This window comes from Pan troglodytes, chromosome 3 (assembly GCF_028858775.2).
Source record: "Pan troglodytes isolate AG18354 chromosome 3, NHGRI_mPanTro3-v2.0_pri, whole genome shotgun sequence".
Lineage (NCBI taxonomy): Eukaryota > Metazoa > Chordata > Mammalia > Primates > Hominidae > Pan > Pan troglodytes.
Window position 1 is genome coordinate 147,005,957 of NC_072401.2, and position 20,560 is coordinate 147,026,516.

Here is a 20,560-nt window from a genome sequence, read left to right on the forward strand (position 1 = left end):
TTTCCAGGCTTCATGGACAGTCTTGTAGAACAAAAGCCAAAATCCTAATGATGATCTATGAGAGGCTCTACATGATTTCCTGCTCTCCCCACCTCTCTGACCCCCTGTTCTTTCCCTTGTGCATTCTGCCCCAGGCACACTAGGCTCCTTTTTGTGTGCCTGAAATGCCTTCGCCCTTTACCCAAATATCCCCAGTGAAGTGGTTTGAATATTGGTCTTCCCAAATCTCATGTTGAAATGTAATCCCCAGTATTGGAGATGGGGCCTGGTTGGAGGTGTTTGGGTTACTGGGGTGATTCCCTCATGAATGGCTTAACATCATCTCCTTGGTGATGAGTGAGTTCTCACTCTGAGTTCATGTGAGGTCTGGTTGTTTGAAAGAGTGTGGTACTTCCCCCCATGACTCTCTTGCTCTCTTCATGTGACATGCCTTACTCCTGGTCACCTTCTGCCACAATTATAAGCTCCCTGAGGCCTCACTGGAAGCAGATGCCAGCACCATGCTTCCGGTAAAGCCTGCAGAACTGTGACCAATTATACCTCTTTTCGTTATAAAGCACCCGGCATCAGGTATTTCTTTATAGCAATGCAAGAATGGGCTAACACACACACATCCCTCAATTTTCTCATGCCTCCTCAAAGGTCACTTTTCCTCATCACATTACTTACTCCCCTCTAGTACTCTGTATTCTTTTACTCTGTTTTATCTTTTTCCAAAGCACTTATCATAATCTAACATACTTTTTGTTTTACTTATCTATTTCCTTTATTTTCTCTCTTCCTCACTAGATTGTAAATCCTGTAAAAGTAGGGATTTTTGTCTGTTGTGTTAACTCCTGATGCAGGATTTTTCTCAGTCCCTTTGCCAGTCAAGGACCTCTGGCTGGTGATGCCCCTGCCTGGGCCTTGCTCAGGGCATGCTACCTGCTGCAGGAGATGGCCTGCTCACTTGGCCCGTCTGGGCCAAGTCTTGCTTGCACATCAGTTCCCGAGTTCTTGTCTCACATCCAGGAAGAATGAGAATATGTTGACAACTGAAAAGTGAGCAAGGCAGGGAGTTTTCTTGAGTGTTGAAATAGCTTTCAGGGGAGAGGAGATGTGGGGGTGGTCCTCCTACCTTAAGACAGGAAAGTGCCCTGTATATGGCTGAGTCCAGGGCTTTTATGGGATCAGAATGGGGAGGTGCAGGCCATAGGTAGTATTGGGAAAGGCAATATTTGATTGGTTAAAACGCACTATTCAGAAAGAATCAATTGGGAAAGGGCAGGCAAACAGAAATAGAAGTTCTCTGGGTTGTGGGTTTCATTTGTAACCAGCAGTCTCGTCTTTCAGCCTTCAGGCTGTTTTTGGCTTGAAGGTGGTTTCACTGGGGACCCACCCCTATCTGCCTGGGCATTTGGCTTCCTTCTGTTGCCATCACTTCTATAGCTCTAATACCTATATCATACTGGTAAATGTTACTGGATTGAATAAAACCATCAACATTTATTTTATTATAATTATTTGCTTTTAGAGACAAAGTCTCACTGTGTTGCCTAGGCTGCAGTGCGGTGACTATTCACAGGTGTGATAATGGCACAGAACAGCTTTGAACACTTGGGCTCAAGTGATCCTCCCTCTTGCCTCAGCCTCCCAAGTAGCTGGGATTATAGGTGTGCATCTGGCTTGCAATTAACGTTTTAAAGCATTATCTTTGGCATAGAGACAAATGCTTATTTTATTTGTTGTGACAGAACAAGCATTCTGTTCATCTAAAAGTTGTATCATGTCATTTAAGTTCAAATGAAGTCTAAGCGTAGCTGGAGAGAGTTGATGGTTTTAAATAAATTGTATTTAATCTGTTAAGGGCCTATTACATTTCCACTCACAATGGATTCTTACAGTGGTAGATATGATGTGAATTTTGAATAAATTCAATTTTTTTTGTAAAATAAAAGATAATTATATCTCAACATAACCCTTAAAAATTCTCAAACATTCTCAACAGACTTCTCATTAAATTAAAACAGAATATAGTTTTGGCTATTAGTATAATGTGATCATGGGTTGTTCTGAGGCTTTAGTTTAGTAAAATAACCTCCTGATATATTTCAAAGAGCAAGTTAATTCAACTCTTTCCTCACGTTACAAATTGTTAAATATATGTACACACTTGTTCCAATTAGCCATGAGAAATACTTAGAGAATATTGATAAAATATACAAAAATCTCCTTTTTCCATTTAATGCTGCATGTCATTAACTATTCTTTATAAATATGGTTGTAATTGTAACAATTCCATATGGCTTTTCTACAATTTAGTTTTATAGTCTGCTGTTACAAAATTTGTAGATTGTTTTCTATTTTTCTGTTTTTTTTTTTTGGTTTTTTTTTTTTTTGAGGCGGAGTCTCGCTCTGTCATCCAGGCTGGAGTGCAATGGCGCAATCTCGGCTCACTGCAATCTCTGCCTCCCGGGTTCAAGCAATTCTCCTGTCTCAGCCTCCTGAGTAGCTGGGATTACAGGCACCCGCCACCACACCTGGCTAATTTTTTTTTTTTTTTTTGTATTTTAAGTAGAGATGGGGTTCCACCATCTTGGCCAGGCTGGTCTTGAACTCCCAACCTCATGATCCACCCACCTCTACCTCCCAAAGTGCTGGGATTACAGGCGGGAGCCACCGCACCCGGCCTATTTTTTTCTGTTATAAATAAGACTTTGATGATCATCCTAGGACATAATTCTTTAAATGTATCTCTGTTATATATATATTTTGGCTAGAGTCCTAGGTATAGAATTAATTAATCAAATAATATAAGCATTTAAAATTTTCTTGCTCCATAATTGTCACATTTTGCAGAAATGTTGCATCACTTTTTACTTCTATTAGCAATATGTTAGTGCATCTCATCCTTCTCATATCAGCACTGAATTTTTTTATTGTAGTAAAATATACCATAAACATATGGTAACATAATGTTTACCATTTTAGCCATTTTTAAGTGTACAGTTCTGTGACATTGTGTATTCACATTGTTGTGCAACCATCATCACCATGCATCTCCAGAACTTTTTCCTCTTCCTAAACTGAAACTCTGTCCACATGAAACACTAACTTTCTCCTCTCCCCACGACCACAGGCAACACCCTTCTACTTTCTGTCTGTATGAATTTAACTACTCTAGGTACCTCATATGGGTGGAATCACATCTCTCCTTTTGTGACGGGTTTATTTAATTAATTGCCTTCAAGGTTTATCCACGTTATGGCATCTGTCAGAATTTCCTTCCTTTTTAGGGTTGAATAATATTTCATTGTATGTATATTGCACATTTTGTTTTTCCATTCATCTTTCAATGGAGACTGGGGTTGCTTTCACCTTTTGGCTATTCAGCATTGAATTTTAAAAAGACTCTACCCTAGTTTTAATTGTATTTATTTGATTTATTGTAATACTGAACACATACACACACAAACACACACATTTTGCCCCCCTGAGTAGCTATTTGTATTTTTAAATTGATTATGCTAAATTTGTCACTCACTTTAGTAGGTATTGTCTGTAAGCAACATAGGAATGTATTAAGCTAAGAACATATCATTTATGTTTATATCCAGGGAGAAAAGTTTTAATATCTTGTCATATATCCTTTTTTTGTTTTGTTTTGTTTTTGCAATTAGCTACAGTTGCCTTTAGGTGGCATTAGATCCTTGGGCATGTGTTACAGAGATTTTTGCTTGTTGGATGTGTGTATGTATGTTTTGACAGCTTGATGGATTTAAAAGCTGATCCAAATGTTATTTGAGGTCTAGAATGAAATATAAATTAATATAGAAGCTAGGCATCCTGAGACCTCTTTCATTATGCAACTACATGCTGACTAAATGATGTCTTCCTTTTTTTTTCTACAACAAATATTCTCCAGTTCTTTGCCTTCGATTAGATACTTTTAGAACAAAAATCTTAAAAATGTTCTGAAGTTCAATGTGAGGTTCTAAGCAAAATGGAGACTATTGTTTGGCCCAAATTTTGTAAAAGTTTGGATTGAAAGGGAGTTCTTTCATGTATGTAAGAAATCCCTTATACCTATTTTTCTGAATCAACACTTCAGACATCAGCATTTACCATGGTTGGCATAATGGAAGCTTAAGCCAAATATTTAGCAATAAAGGATGTGGAGAAATTGCCATCTGTATGGATTCCGGTATTTGGAATCATACATATTATCATTCATATTATCACTTTTTTGCTACTTCATTCAGAATTCATGTTTCTGAAAGACACTATTAAAAAAATTCTCAAGGCACTTTGGTTCCTTTAAAAGATGCCTTCCTTTCAGGAAAAGAGAGTCAGATTTTAGCACATTTTACTTGGTTGTCATGGGTTTGACTGGGGCTTGGGGGGTCAGGGGATTTGCCTGGGGTCTCAGGTTGGTGACTTTGTGGCTAGCCTCCTCTACACTGTGTTGGAATCAGCTGGCTCCAAGATCCTTGTTCTGTCTTCCCACTAGACCACATTGTCTTCCAAACGAAACCACAGTAGTGCTGAAAGCAGGAAGGAAACTCTTCAACTCACTTGTTTTATAAAAACTTCTTTTAAGGCAAGGACAGGGAACAGTAAGAATAGCCTTATTCACAGGCGAGTGACTTGAGCCATCTCTGCCTTTTGAATGTTAGCTTTTTCTTTAATAAATTACTCCTGAAAATACTGTTTGTAAAGATCAATGAAATACTTCCTATATATGTTAATGATAGTTTTTCTTTTCAAGAAAACGTGTTGTCATCATATCTAGGGTAGAGAGCTAACGAACTTTGAAAACCCGTTGTGTGGCAGGTGACTTGCACTTGTTATCTCAAATAATATTCACAGTAACCCACAATAACATTGCAAATAAGCACGACTAATTCCATTTTATTGGAACAGAACTGGAAGTTCAGAGAGAGTTTTCTTCAAAAAGAAAAACTTGTTTAAATTCCCACAACTAGTAAATGAGAGGATCAAGATGATGGTCCATTCCTATTGAATGCATGTGGAAATAGGAAGAATTTATTTAAGTTTGAGACATATTTCTTTGCCTATCCCAGATTGACATCTTTTGAATCCATATAAAATTTCACAACTTTTCTTAATAGTCTCAGATTACAATTAATGAATTTTAGATGCAGTTCACAAATTTTTTCTTTTCTATAGTTATATCTTAACCATAATCAGCAGCATCTTATAATTTTTCACTGAATTTGTAATTAGTCTATGTAGGGGGTCGAGGGATATGGGGCTGATCAAGGAACAGGATGTCCACAAGAGAGGCAGTGACAAGTTTGTTGGTGCTTGGCCAGGGTTGCATGAGAGGAGAAGTCCCTCACAGCCTTACTGGTGAGGGAGGAGGACAAGGGAGAGAGAGATTGGAGAGGAAGCTTACATAGAGTCTCTGGGTCAGAGAGCCCAGCTTGGCTTGAGGCCTTATAACTACACGGCCCTGTCTTATGAATAGGTAACAGCTGCTGGGTGAGATTTTGCGGGGTATGCAAAGCAGACAGGCTCTAAGCAGCTAAACTTTTCTTGGTCAGGCTATTTTTAAAATAACTGGATGTGTAAAAATTTAAGTTTGGTGTCAGTGGGCTTTTGAGCTAATGGGTCTCAGCCTGCAGTGGAGAAACAACCAATTTTGAGGCTAATATACAGAGGCTATCTTTGGCTGATTTATGTAACAGTCTATCCCAAGGCACTAGAAGTATTTAATTGTTTTGGGAAAAGATAATAGCTTTTGATCATAGAAAGTATGTGATTCAACTAAACTAATAGTTTATTAGTTCAATGATATTACTCTCTGTGGTTTTATTTACCTATACTTGTATACAGAACAAATACTATTTATAATAAAGGGAAGTAAGTACCCCACCTTCAAATATAATTTTATTCCAGTGTTTAGTATATATGCTGCTGAAATGAGCACAATTTTATTCCAAAGAATTGAATAACATATTCAAATATTTCTGCCTCCAGCTACAGCCACTTAAGGATTCGTGGTTTGATAGCAGTAACATGTTTAACATATTTTTATCCATATATGTTTGAATTACATAAACAATGTTTCATCAATATGAAAAGTATAATAAAACCTTAAACTCCTTTTCCATTTTGTAGGTATATATATATGTTTGTCTTTGGTCCATGAAAGCAATTCCTATTTTGCTATGAGAAGTTACTAGTTCAATTGGAACTCAGAATATTTACAGCTATGTAAGACTGTGGGCCCTCTGCTGTTTTGCATGCTGGCCCTGATGTTGCTGGCAGCTCAAGACATCCTCCTGTGTTCAGGCTCATCCAGGCACCAGCTTCTGTGCTCCCAAATTTCAGGGGACATGTGTCACGTTTCTGTAAGAACTCTTACTGTACACTGCATTGTGATCTGGTTGTACCTTGGGTCTGTGTATCTGCAGTGATTCTCTACCCTTCAGATTCCATGAAAGAAATCTGCTATCAAATGAATTGCTAGGCTTTTGGTGGGCACTGGTTGCTGGACCAGTGTGGCTACCTTGAAAGGAATGTGTCTAATTTCTCTCTTTGAATGTGTGGGCCCTTATGCCACCTATCTCAAATTTGAGGCCTCATCGGACCCTCTAAGATTCCCAGGGAGGCCTCATCAGACCCTCTAAGGTTCCCAGAAACTATCCCACTTGTCATTCTATGATTTATATAGAAGATTATTTACTGGACTAGAAAAATATGCTTATGAAGAACAAGCGGGAACTAACATTTGTTGAGTGTATTATATGAATTACCACATTTACTCTTCATGAAAACCCTAAAAAATAGGAACCGTTTTTTTCTTTTTTATTGATCATAGGTAGAGGAGACTCTACCTATGATTAAAGTGATGATCCAAATTGAGATCTGTTTGACTTTGAAATATGGGCACTGAAATTATTAGCATTTAAAAAATATATCAATAACCATTTCCCCTTTAAATAATACTAAGACAGAAATTGCATTAAACCAATTAGAGATTTTTAAATATTTGAAAAGGAATCAATAAATGTGATACATCATATAAACAGAATTTGGACCAAAACCATATGATCATCTCCATAGACACAGAAAACGCATTAGATAAATGAATTTTAAAAGAGAAAATTCAGCATACCTTCATGATAAAAATCCTTGACAAACTAGGCATAAAATTACCATACCTGAACGTAAGAAAGGCTGTGTATGACAAACCCACAGCCAAAATCACACTTAATAAGAAAAAGTCGAAAGCACTTCCTCTAAGAACTGGAACAAGGCAAGAATGCCCACTTTCACCACTCTTATTCAACATACTACTGGAAGTCTTCGCCAGAGCAATCAGGCAAGATAAAGAAATAAAAGGCATCCAAATTGGAAGAGAGAAAGTCAAATTATTCCTGTTCACTGATGATATGATTTTATATCTAGAAAACCCTAAAGATACCACCACAAACTCTTGGATTTGATAAATAAATTTAGTCAAGTTTCAGGATACAAAATTAATGTACAGAAACACTAGCATTTCTATACACCAATACCAATTTGGCTGAGGACCAAATCAAGAAGGCAATTCCATTTATAATAGCTAAAAATAATAATGAAATACCTAGGAATATATTTAACCAAGGAGGTGAAAGATCTCCATAAGGAGAACTACAAAACACTGATGAAAGAAATCGTAGATGACACAAACAAATGGAAAAATATCCCATGCTCATGGATTAGGAGAATCAATATTGTTAAAATGATCAAAAAGCCCAAAGCAATCTACAGATTTAATACAATCCCTATCAAATTATCAATGTCATTTTTCACAGAATTAGAAAAAAGCAATTGTAAAAATCACATGACACCAAAAAAGAGCCAAATAGCCAAAGCAACCCTAAGCAAAAACAACAAAGCTGAAGGCATTACATTAGCTAACTTCAAATTATACAGGAGTATAGTAACTGAAACAGCATGGGACTGGTATAAAAATAGACACATAGATCAGTGGAACAGAATAGAGAACCCAGAAATAAAGGCACATACCTAAAACCAACTGATCTTTGACAAAGTCAACAAAATTTACACTGGATAAAGGACACTCTATTCAAGAAATGGTGCTGGGAAAATTGGAGAGCCATATGCAGAAGAATGAAACTGGACTGCTATCTCTCACCATATATAAAACTTAAGATCAGTTAAAGACTTAAATCCAATACCTGAAACTATAGAAATCCTAGAAGAGAAACTCTTTTGGATGCTGGCCTAGGCAAAAATTTATGACTAAGTCCTCAAAAGACAAATGGAACGAACTAAACTAAAAAACTTCTGCACAGCAGTAACTAAATAAGTAGATAAATAAATAAAAGCAACTGAATAACAGACAACCTACGAATGGGAAAAAATTTTTTGCAAACAATGCATCCATAAGGGCTAATATCCAGAATCTATAAGGAATTCAAACAACTCAACAAGAAAAAAAAAATAATCCTATTAAAAAGTGGGCAAAGGACATGAACAGACATTTTCCAAAGGAAGGCATATAAGTGACCAACAAACATATGAAAAAATGCTTAACATCACTAATCATTAGAGAAATGCAAATTAAAACCACAGTGCAATACCATCTCATACCAGTCAGAATGGCTATATTTAAAAAGTCAAAAAACAACAGATGTTAGTGAGGATGTGAAGAAAAGGTGGCCGGGCACAGTGGCTCACACCTGTAATCCCAGCACTCTGGGAGGCCAAGGGTGGATCACTTGGGGGCAGGTGTTCGAGACCAGCCTGGCAGGCATGGTGGCACACGCCTGTAATCTCAGCTACTTGGGAGGCTGAGGCACAAGAATTGCTTGTACCAGGGAGGCAAAGGTTGTACTGAGCCAAGATCGTGTCACTGCACTCCAGCCTGGGTGACAGAGACAGACTGTCTCAAAATAAAGCAAGAAAGAAAGAAAAAGAAAGAAAGAAAGAAAGAAAGAAAGAAAGAAAAGGGAATGCTTGTACACTGTTAGAATGTAAATTAGTACAACTGTTATACAAAACTGTATGCAGATTTCTCAAAGAACTCAATATAGAACTACCATTCTATCTAGCAATCTCATTATTGGGTATACACCCAAAGAAAAATAAATCATTGTACCAAAAAGATACCGGTACTCATACGTTTATTGCAGCACTATTCACAACAGCAAAGACATGGAATCAACTTAAGTCTCCATCAACAGAGGAATGGATAAAGAAAATGTGATATATATGTATGAACACTACTCAACCATAGAAAAGAATAAAATCATGTCTTTTGCAGTAACAAGGATGGGACTGGAGGCTATTATCCTAAGTGAAATAACCCGGAAACAGAAATACTGCATGTCCTTTCTTACAAGTGAGAACTAAGCAATAGACACACAGGGACATACAGACTGAAATAATAGACACTGGAGACTCTAAAAGGTGGGAGGGCGAAAGGGGAGTGAGGGGAGAAAAATTACCTATTGAGTACAGCGTTCACTATTTGGCTGATGTGTACACTAAAAGCCCCTACTTTACCACTACACGTTATGCACATGTAAAATACCTATACTTTTACCTCCTACATGTATAAACTAAAAAAAAAATTTAAAGAAATACTTGAAAAGGATAACAAAACTTACACAATAACTCATTTTTAAATTTATAATATCAATTTTTACCATCTTAAGTCAATGGTTATCTTTCAGAAACTTTGTAGATAACAGTATGGAAATATGAAAAGAAAGATAATCTAGTAATACGTTCATTTGTTGAACAACAAGGGAGTTTCTTTTTATCCCTGAGCATTTTGTTTAGTAAAACTGACCTTAATTGTGCCTGTCACCTACTTTACATTAGAAAAAACATATAAGTTGCCTAAAAGCAAATTGCAACATTGTGTGTCTTTTGTTATCTCTATTTTTTAAACTGAGGTAATACTTCAATAAAGCAGTTATAATAATATATAATTATATAACAGAAAATATTTTAATAAACTGCATATTTTTAAAGTGTCTACTTAGATACATTTTTTAAAAATACTTTAATTTCCAGGGTACCTGTGCACAACCTGCAGGTTTGTTACATAGGTATACATGTGTCGTGTTGGTTTGCTGCACCCATCAACTATTTCTCCTAATGTTATCCCTCCCCCAGCCCCCCACCCACCGACAGGCCCTGGTGTTTGATGTCTCCCGCCCTGTGTCCAAGTGTTATCATTGTTCAATTCCCACCTATGAGTGAGAACATGCGGTGTTTGGTTTTCTGTTCTTGTGATAGTTTGCTGAAAATGATGGTTTCCAGCTTCATCCATGTCCCTGTAAAGGACATGAACTCATCCTTTTTTATGGCTGCATAGTATTCCATGGTATGTATGTGCCACATTTTCCTAATCCAGTCTATCATTGATGGACATTTGGGTTGGTTCCAAGTCTTTGCTATCGTGAATAGCGCCGCAATAAACATACGTGTGCATGTGTCTTTATAGCAGCATGATTTATAATCCTTTGGGTATATACCCAGTAATGAGATCACTGGGTCAAATGGTATTTCGAGTTCTGGATCCTTGAGGAATCACCACACTGTCTTCCACAATGTTTGAACTAATTTATACTCTCACCAACAGTGTAAAAGCTTTCCTATTTCTCCACATGCTCTCCAGCATCTGTTGTTTCCTGACTTTTTAATGATTTCCATTCCAACTGGCTTGAGATGGTATCGCATTGTGGTTTTGATTTGCATTTCTCTAATGACCAGTGATGATGAGCATTTTTGTAATGTATCTGTTGGTTGCATAAATGAATTCTTTTGAGGAGTATCTGTTCATATCCTTTGCCCACTTTTTGATGGGGTTGTTTGTTTTTTTCTTGTACATTTGTTTAAGTTCTTTGTAGATTCTGGATATTAGCCCTTTGTCAGATGGGTAGTTTGCAAAAACTTTCTCCCATTCTGTAGATTGCCTGTTCACTCAGATGGTAGTTTCTTTTGCTGTGCAGAAGCTCTTTAGTTTAATTAGATCTCATTTGTCTATTGTGGCTTTTGTTGCCATTGCTTTTGGTGTTTTAGTCATGAAGTCCTTGCCCATGCCTATGTCCTGAATGGTATTGCCTAGGTTTTCTTCTAGGGTTTTTATGGTTTTAGGTCTAACATTTAAATCTTTAATCCATCTTGAATTAATTTTTGTATAAGGTGTAAGGAAGGGATCCAGTCTCAGCTTTCTACATATGGCTAGCCAGTTTTCCCAGCACCATTTATTAAATAGGGAATCCTTTCCCCATTTCTTGTTTTTGTCAGGTTTGTCAAAGATCAGATGGTTGTAGATGTGTGGTGTTATTTCTGAGGCCTCTGTTCTGTTCCATTGGTCTATATATCTGTTTTGGTACCAGTACCATGCTGTTTTTGCTACTATCACCTTGTAGTATAATTTGAAGTCAGGTAGCGTGATGCCACCAGCTTTGTTCTTTTTGTTTAGGATTGTCTTGGCAATGCAGGCTCTTTTTTGGTTCCATATGAACTTTAAAGTAGTTTTTTCCAATTCTGTGAAGAAAGTCCTTGGTAGCTTGATGGGGATGGCATTGAATCTATAAATTATCTTGGGCAGTATGGCCATTTTCACAATATTGATTCTTCCTATCCATGAGCATGGAATGTTCTTCCATTTTTTTGCGTCCTCTTTTATTTCGTCGAGCAGTGGTTTGTAGTTCTCCTTGAAGAGGTCCTTCCCATCCCTTGTAAGATGGATTCCTAGGTATTTTGTTCTCTTTGTAGCAATTGTGAATGGTAGTTCATTCATGATTTGGCTCTCTGTTTGTTTGTTATTGGTGTAGAGGAATGCTTGTGATTTTTGCACATTGATTTTGTATCCTGAGACTTTGCTGAAGTTGCTTATCAGCTTAAGGAGATTTTGGGTGGAGACAGTGGGGTTTTCTAAATATACAATCATGTCATCTGCAAACAGGGACAATTTGACTTCCTCTTTTCCTGATTGAATACCCTTTATTTCTTTCTCTTGCCTGATTGCCCTGGCCAGAACTTACAACACTATGTTGAATAGGAGTGGTGAGAGAGGGCATCATTGTCTTGTGCCAGTTTTCAAAGGGAATGCTTCCAGTTTTTGGCCATTCAGTATGATATTGGCTGTGAGTGTGTCATAAGTAGTTCTTATTATTTTGAGATACGTTCCATCAATACCGAGTTTATTGAGAGTTTTTAGCATGAAGGGCTGTTTAATTTTGTCGAAGGCCTTTTCTGCATCTATTGAGATAATCATGTGGTTTTGTTGTTGGTTCTGTGTATGTGATGGATTATGTTTATTGATTTGCATATGTTGAACCAGCCTTGCAGCCCAGGGATGAAGGCAACTTGATCGTGGTGGATAAGCTTTTTGATGTGCTGCTGGATTTGGTTTGCCAGTATTTTATTGAGGATTTTTGCATTGATGTTCATCAGGGATATTGGTCTAAAATTTTCTTTTCTTGTGTCTCTGCCAGACTTTGGTATCAGGATGATGCTGGCCTCATCAAATGAGTTAGGGAGGCTTCCCTCTTTTTCTATTGATTGGAATAGTTTCAGAAGGAATGGTACCAGCTCCTCTTTGTACCTCTGGTAGAATTCAGCTGTGAATCTGTCTGGTCCTGGATTTTTTCTGGTTGGTAGGCTATTAATTATTGCCTCAATTTCATAACCTGTTATTGGTCTATTCAGAGATTCAACTTCTTCCTGGTTTAGTCTTGGGAGGGTGTATGTGTCCTGGAATTTATCCATTTCTTCTAGATTTTCTAGTTTATTTGTGTAGAGGTGTTTGTAGTATTCTGTGATGGTAGTTTGTGTTTCTGTGGGATCGGTGGTGTTATCCCCTTTATCATCTCTTATTGCTTCTGTTTGATTCTTCTCTCTTCTCTTCTTTATTAGTCTTGCTAGCCATCTATCAATTTTGTTGATTTTTTCAAAAAACCAGCTCCTGGACTCATTGATTTTTTTGAAGGTTTTTTCGTGTCTCTATCTCCTTCAGTTCTGCTCTGATCTTAGTTATTTCTTCTGTTCCGCTACCTTTTGAATTTGTTTGCTCTTGCTTCTCTAGTTCTTTTAATTGTGATGTTAGGGTGTCAATTCTAGATCTTTCCTGCTTTCTCTTGTCGGCATTTAGTGCTATAAATTTCCCTCTACACACTGCTTTAAATGTATCCCAGAGATTCTGGTACGTTGTGTCTTTGTTCTCATTAGTTTCAAAGAACATCTTTGTTTCTGCCTTCATTTCCTTATTTACCCAGTAGTCATTCAGAAGCAGGTTGTTCAGTTTCCATGTAGTTGTGTGGTTTTGAGTGAGTTTCTTAATCCTGCGTTCTAATTTGATTGCACTGTGATCTAAGAGACAGTTTGTTGTGATTTCTGTTCTTTACATTTGCTGAAGAGTGCTTTACTTCCAATTATGTGGTCAATTTTAGAATAAGTGAGATGTGGTGCTGTTGATTTGGGATAGAGAGTTCTGTAGATGTCTATTAGGTCTGCTTGGTGCAGAACTGAGTTCAAGTCCTGAATATCCTTGTTAACTTTCTGTCTCGTTGATCTGTCTAATATTGACAGTGGGATGTTAAATTCTCCCATTATTATTGTGTGGGAGTCTAAGTCTCTTTGTAGGTCTCTAAGGACTTGCTTTATGAATCTGGGTGCTCCCGTATTGGGTGCATATATATTTAGCATAGTTAGCTCTTCTTGTTGAATTGATCCCTTTATCATTATGTAATGGTCTTCTTTGTCTCCTTTGATCTTTGTTGGTTTAAAGCCTGTTTTATCAGAGACTAGGATTGCAACCCTTGCTTTTTGTGCTTTCTATTTGCTTGGTAAATATTCCTCCATCTCTTTATTTTGAGCCTATGTGTGTCTCTGCATATAAGATGGGTCTCCTGAATACAGTACACTGATGGGTCTTGACTCTCGATACAATTTACCAGTCTGTGTCTTTTAATTGGGGCATTTAGCCCATTTACATTTAAGGTTAATATTGTTATGTGTGAATTTGATTTGTCATTATGATGTTAGCTGGTTATTTTGCCCATTAATTGATGCAGTTTCTTCTTAGCATCGATGGTCTTTACAATTTGGCATGTTTTTGCAGTGGCTGGTACCAGTTGTTCCTTTCCATGTTTAGTGCTTCCTTCAGGAGCTCTTGTAAGGCAGGCCTGGTGGTGACAAAATCTCTCAGCATTTGCTTGTCTGTAAAGGATTTTATTTCTCCTTCACTTATGAAGCTAAGTTTGGCTGGATATGAAATTCTGGGTTGAAAATTCTTTTCGTAATGTTGCATATTGGCCTCCACTCTCTTCTGGCTTGTAGGGTTTCTGTGAATAAATCCGCTGTTAGTCTGATGGGCTTCCCTTTGTGGGTAACCCGGCCTTTCTCTCTGGCTGCCCTTAAAATTTTTTCCTTCATTTCAACTTTGGTGAATCTGACAATTATGTGTCTTGGGGTTGTTCTTCTCAAGGAGTATCTTTGTGATGTTCCTCTGTATTTCCTGAATTTGAATGTTGGCCTGCCTTGCTAGGTTGGGGAAGTTCTCCTGGATAATATCCTGAAGAGTGTTTTCCAACTTGGTTCCATTCTCCCCAGCACTTTCAGGTACACCAATCAAATGTAGATTTGGTCTTTTCATATAGTCCCATATTTCTCGGAGGCTTTGTTCATTTCTTTTTACTCTTTTTTCTCTAACCTTGTCTTCTCACTTTATTTCATTCATTTGATCTTCAATCACTGATACCCTTTCTTCCATTTGATTGAATCGGCTATTGAAGCTTGTGCATGCATGACAAATTTCTCGTGTCATGGTTTTCAGCTCCATCAGGTCATTTAAGGTCTTCTCTACACGGTTTATTTTAGTTAGCCATTCGTCTAACCTTTTTTCAAGGTTTTTAGCTTCCTTGTAATGGGTTAGAACATGCTCCTTTAGCTTGGAGAAGTTTGTAATTACTGACCTTCTGAAGCCTACTTCTGTCCACTCATCAAAGTCATTCTCATCCAGCTTTGTTCCATTGCTGGCGAGGAGCTGTGATCCTTTGGAGGAGAAGAGGCTCTGGTTTTTAGAATTTTCAGCTTTTCTGCTCTGGTTTCTCCCCATCTTTGTGGTTTTATCTACCTTTGGCCTTTGATGTTGGTGACCTACAGATGGGGTTTTGGTGTGGATGTCCTTTTTGTTGATGTTGATGCTATTCCTTTCTGTTTGTTAGTTTTCCTTCTACCAGTCAGGTCCCTCAGCTGCAGGTCTGCTGGAATTTGCTGGAGGTCCACTCCAGGCTCTGTTTGCCTGGGTGTCACCAGCAGAGGCTGCAGAATGGCAAATATTGCAGAACAGCAAATATTGCTGCCTGATCTTTCCTCTGGAAGCTTCGTCCCAGAAGGGCACCTGTCTGTATGAGGTGCCCATTGGCTCCTACTGTAAAGTGTCTCCCAGTTAGGCTACACGGGGTTCAGGGACCCACTTGGGGACAGTCTGTCTGTTCTCAGACCTCAAAGGCCATGCTGGGAGAACCACTGCTCTCTTCAGAGCACAGTTGGAAATGTAGAAATCACCTGTCTTCTGCATCAATCGTGTTGGGAGCTGCAGACCGGAGGTGTTCCTATTCAACCATCTTGGAATGGAACCCCCATTTAGATGCATTTTGACATATGCCTATGTTATGGTTTTAATGTGTCCCCCAAAATTTCATGTGTTGGAAACTTAATTGCCTTTGTAACAGTATTCAGAAGTGGGGCCTCTAAGAGGTGAAAGATTAATGCCATTATCTTGGGAGTGGTCTCCTGATAAGCAGATGAGTTTGGCTTGATTTTCTCTCTGCCTTGTATGCTTCCTTGTCATTCTGCCTTCCACTGTGGGGTGACCCTTGGCAGATGCTAGAGCACCATGCTTTTGGACTTCCCAGTCTGCAGAACCATGAGTCAAATAAATCTAAGGGCTAAGGGGGCAATATGAGGGACTGGCAATTGGAAGCTGGCAAAGGCTGAATGTGCCAGACAAAAGTAGGGTCTTAGTGGGGGCACACAACTATTGCCATACTGTAGACCTGCAGGAAGCTAGCCAGGCCTCTGCTCCTGCCTGTTGACTTCTGGAACCAACTGGAAGCCAGAAGACAGGGGATCCATGATGCATTCTGCACAGCTCAGTCACCAGAGGTTCAAAGAAGAGCCAGAAAGAATAGATAGTGGGTCTGGAGAAGCATACAGAGAATATCCATGTACAGACTTCCAACAATACCCTGTTCTCCTTATACATTAATGCCTTAAACTACTCACTTCTAGAAAGTCATAATACATGGTTTCAATCTAGAGACTAGTGGTTCTCAAAATTTTCTTTCTATACTTTCCTAATGTAAGATTATTCTAGGAAGCGAACACTCATCCAGGAGCCACATTTCCCATCCCCTTGTATGTAGGTGACACATTGAGACTGAATTGACCAATGGGAGGTGAGTATAAAGGGTTTATCCCTCTTTCAAGCTCAGCTCATGAAAAACTGCATGTTTGATCATCCATGCTCTTTTCCTCTTTAAATTGGCTGGAATGAAGGCAAACTTTACTATTATGATGTTAGGAATCATATGTTGAAGATGAAAAGGTCAAAGATGGATGAAATCTGAGTCCCTGAATCACTATTTAGAGAGCTCATAGAAACAGAAATACTTGCACTGGAAGAAAAAATAAAATACATACAAGAAACTTATTCATTAGGGAGGCGCTATGGTTTGAAAGCTTATGTCCCCCTCAAAATTCATGTTGAAACTTAAATACCCAGTGCAATGGAATTAGGTATAGAGGGCCTGTAGAAGCTGATTAGGTCATGAGGGTGGAGCTCTCATTAGTGACCTTGGGGGTGGAGAGAACTAGTCAGGCCCTCTTGCCTGTCTTCCTCCCACCATGTGAGTATGCAACAACAGAGCACCACCTATGAAGCAGAGAGCTGACTTCACCAGACACAGAACCTCCTGGCACCTTGACCTTGGACTTCCCAGCATCCACAACTGTGAGAAATAAATTCTATTTGTTATACATAAAAAAAAAAAAAAAAGAAGAAGAAGGCCTGGTGCAATGGCTTATGCCTGTAATTCCAGCACTTTGGGAGGCCAAAGCAGGCAGATCACTTGAGGCCAGGAGTTCAAGACCAGCCTGGGCAACATGGTGAAACCCCGTCTCTACTCAAAATGCCAAAAAATTAGCCAGGCATGGTGGTCCCAGCTACTTGGGAGGCTGAGACTGGAGAATCGCTTGAATCCGGGAGGTGGAGGTTGCAGTGAGCTGAGATGGCACCACTACCCTCCATCCTGGGTGACAGACCAAGACTCTGTCTCAAAAAAACAAAAACAAACAAACAAACAAAAAACAGAGAGAGAGATTGGTGGTTCTTAATTCCTTTGGGGTCACAGATTTTAAGATGTGCATGTAAGTACTCACACAAATTTATGTACAATATTTTGCCTCCTCAGAGACAGATAATATTTTAGTAAATAATGAATTTGATTTTTTCACTTATATTCTCAGAAAAAAAGTGGCCAATATGTAACAACTTAAAAAATAAATCCAAATTGTGTATTTAAAATTTAAAAAAAAGAAATTCAATAGGAAATTTCTGTTAATAAGGACATTCCAAAAGTACATGGATTTTTTTTTTTTTTTTTAACTTCAATAAGAACAACTTTTGGAGCGGTCACTGGCAGGTTAACATGCCAACTTTTTCAACTTTGACATTCCACAGATGTCAACTCTAACACTAATGATAGAAAGTTATGAAATCTCTGACTTCCAAGGGTGAGTAATTGCAGATGGAATCAAAATTCCCATTGCTTGCTTGCTTTTTCAAGTAAGGATTGTATCAAAAAATACCAGAAGTCTCAAACAGTTTATGAGTTAGATTCTATTTGTGCCTTTTTTTTTTCCCCCAGATCATTGAGAACATCTTTGTTACTGGCACTGTCTACATGGTATTTTGAGCAGAGTTTTGCAGTGTTTCCAAGTGCTGCAGTTTCTTCCCACAGAGAGATGGCCACTACAGACTCTAGCTGCCAGAAGAATTTCCCCCAGATCTGGAAAGTTTCTACAGTTGCTTACCTCGAATATTCACATCCAGAGAGGTACTTCCTCCAAAGTGCGGTTTTCCAACAACTCCATAATGGTGAGTATGAGACCTGTAGTTAGGAGTATGGGCTCCAAATTTAGACTACCAAGGTTAAAAGCTTTGCTCCACCCCCTTGCTAACCATGGTAATTTAAGCAAGTGACTTGCCTGTTTCTTCATCAGTGAGTAAAACAGTACCTATTTGATAGGATTATTGTAGGAATTAGCTTAATTCAGATAAAACCTTATAATAGGGGCATCTGCATTTTTTAGTTGTTCAAATGGCCACATATATCTGGAAGACTATGAAAAAATCTCTTCCTTGCTGTTCGTTCTTCTGTTCATTCATTCATATATTTCTAAGTATTTACTGAGCACCCACTATGTGCTCAGCATTGTGCTGTGTGCCAGAGATACAATGATCAGCTAAAATAGAATCAGTGCCTGGCCTCATCGAGCCCTCAGTCTAATGGGGAAGACAGATATTAATCAAATAGTCATAAACACACATGTAAAGTTGCTGTGGAGAAAAGGTATATTGTTCTGTGAGAAAAAATAATGAAGACTTAACCAATAAGAAAACATTGTTTAATCTGCAATCTTAAGACTAAGTAGAAGTTATCAAAGAGTTACTTACCCCAAGTTCAATTAAGTTCTATTAGACTTAACTTCCAGACAGCTGATGAATTTCCATATAGCAAAAGAAAACTTCATAATCTGCTTTTCTAAGAAAACTTCTTGAAAAGACAGAAATGCAAGGCTCTGAAGCTAAATAGGTTGATGACTTTGTGGTTGCAAGCAAAATTTTATTTGGGATTTACCTTTGACACTAATGCAAGACAATCTAGAATGGAATGAATCTCATTGCTAGTTCTCCAAGCATGCATAGTATCAATGTTTCTTTGAGTGGAAATTTTGTTTGGCCAATAAAGTTTTTACAATTTCAACACCATAGGAGGCCTTTGAACTTTCTAAAAGTGCTCCCAAAATAGAAATCCTCATTTGATGCTGTTCTTGTGCAGATAACGTGGGAACTGGACCTGGCTCTGCCAACAGATGTCAATACTTTCATGATGAAGAGAAATAGCGATTCCTTCATGATCTGCTTCAAAATATTGGAATAGATTTTAGTGATTCTGGAATGGATGAGAAGATTTGACAGAAGCATTGTTTTACTTTTTAAATTTTCCTTCAAATTACAAATCAGCATAACCATTTCCAGGACATTTTGCTTCAGCAAGGTCTTTTATTTAGTCGTGTAGCAAGCGATCTTGCAGGATGACTCAAGACAATACATCTTTGTGTTGGAGAAAATCCAAGTTTTTAGTGCTTTCCAATTGACCCTTTTACTAAAGCAAAAGAGGCAGACTGTGCAGTGTATTTTCAGGATGTAAGGGATCACTTCAGCTTTGTTCGGTCCCTGCTTCCATAGGTAATATGTTCCACAATGCAAGCAAAATCCAAGGGGGGAGACAGAGATAAAGAGAGATTCTTGGCCAGGCGCGGTGACCCATGCCTGTAATCCCAGCACTTTGGGAGGCCGAGGCAGACGGATCACGAGGTAAGGAGATCGAGACCATCCTGGCTAACACGGTGAAACCCCGTCTCTACTAAAAATACAAAAAATCAGCCGGGCGTGGTGGCAGGCGCCTGTAGTCCCAGCTACTTGGGAGGCTGAGGCAGGAGAATGGCGTGAACCCGGAAGGCGGAGCTTGCAGTGAGCCGAGATTGTGCCACTGCACTCCAACCTGGGCGACAGAGTGAGGCTCCGTCTCAAGAAAAAAAAAAAAAAAAAAAAAAAAAAGCGAGATTTTTGCTGGGCACAGTAGCTCATGCCTGTAATCCCAGCACTTTGAGAGGCCAAGGCGGGTGATCATGAGGTCAGGAGGTTGAGACCATCCTAACTAACACGGTGAAACCCCATCTCTACTAAAAAGAAAAAAAATTATCCAGGCGTGGTGGTGGGCGCCTGTAGTCCCAGCTACTGGGGAGCCTGAGGCAGGAGAATCGCTTGAACCTGGAGGCGGGTGCAGTGAGCTGAGATTGCGCCACTGCACTCCAGCCTGGGCGACAGAGCGAGACTCGGTCTCAAAAAAAAAAGAGAGGGATTCTTTTTTTTTGGTGATATATCCTAGCCTAAACTGATATTAAGGTATAAACAGATGTTCATAATCATAATATGTTTCATTTTCAATTCATGTCAAAGAATGGCCTGGTAAATATTATAACAGGCCAATGACACCAATAATGCACCAAACTGTAATTTTGCATACTGCTTTTTACTTATTTATTATGAAACAATGCTTTCATAAAAATATGTTATACAAAAAGTTTTTCTCCCCCAACTATAGTTTTAAATATTGGGGAAGACGTACAAAAAAAGTATATTTTCCCCAGGTTTGTGGATCCTCTAGAAGTCACCCATTAGTTCTCTGGCTTATAAACCAAGGGCTAACAACCTCATCTATCAATAAGGCTT

The 20,560-nt window shown here is 38.5% G+C and overlaps 1 long non-coding RNA gene across 1 annotated transcript; it reads left to right on the forward strand.

The window, feature by feature from the left end:
• Positions 1–383: 383 nt before the first annotated feature.
• LOC107974116 (uncharacterized) lies at positions 384–19,857 on the forward strand. The gene is made up of 3 exons (XR_001716663.2): positions 384–570; positions 17,910–18,139; positions 19,104–19,857. It is a non-coding gene; the product is annotated as an uncharacterized LOC107974116 (long non-coding RNA).
• The last annotated feature ends 703 nt before the right edge of the window (positions 19,858–20,560 follow it).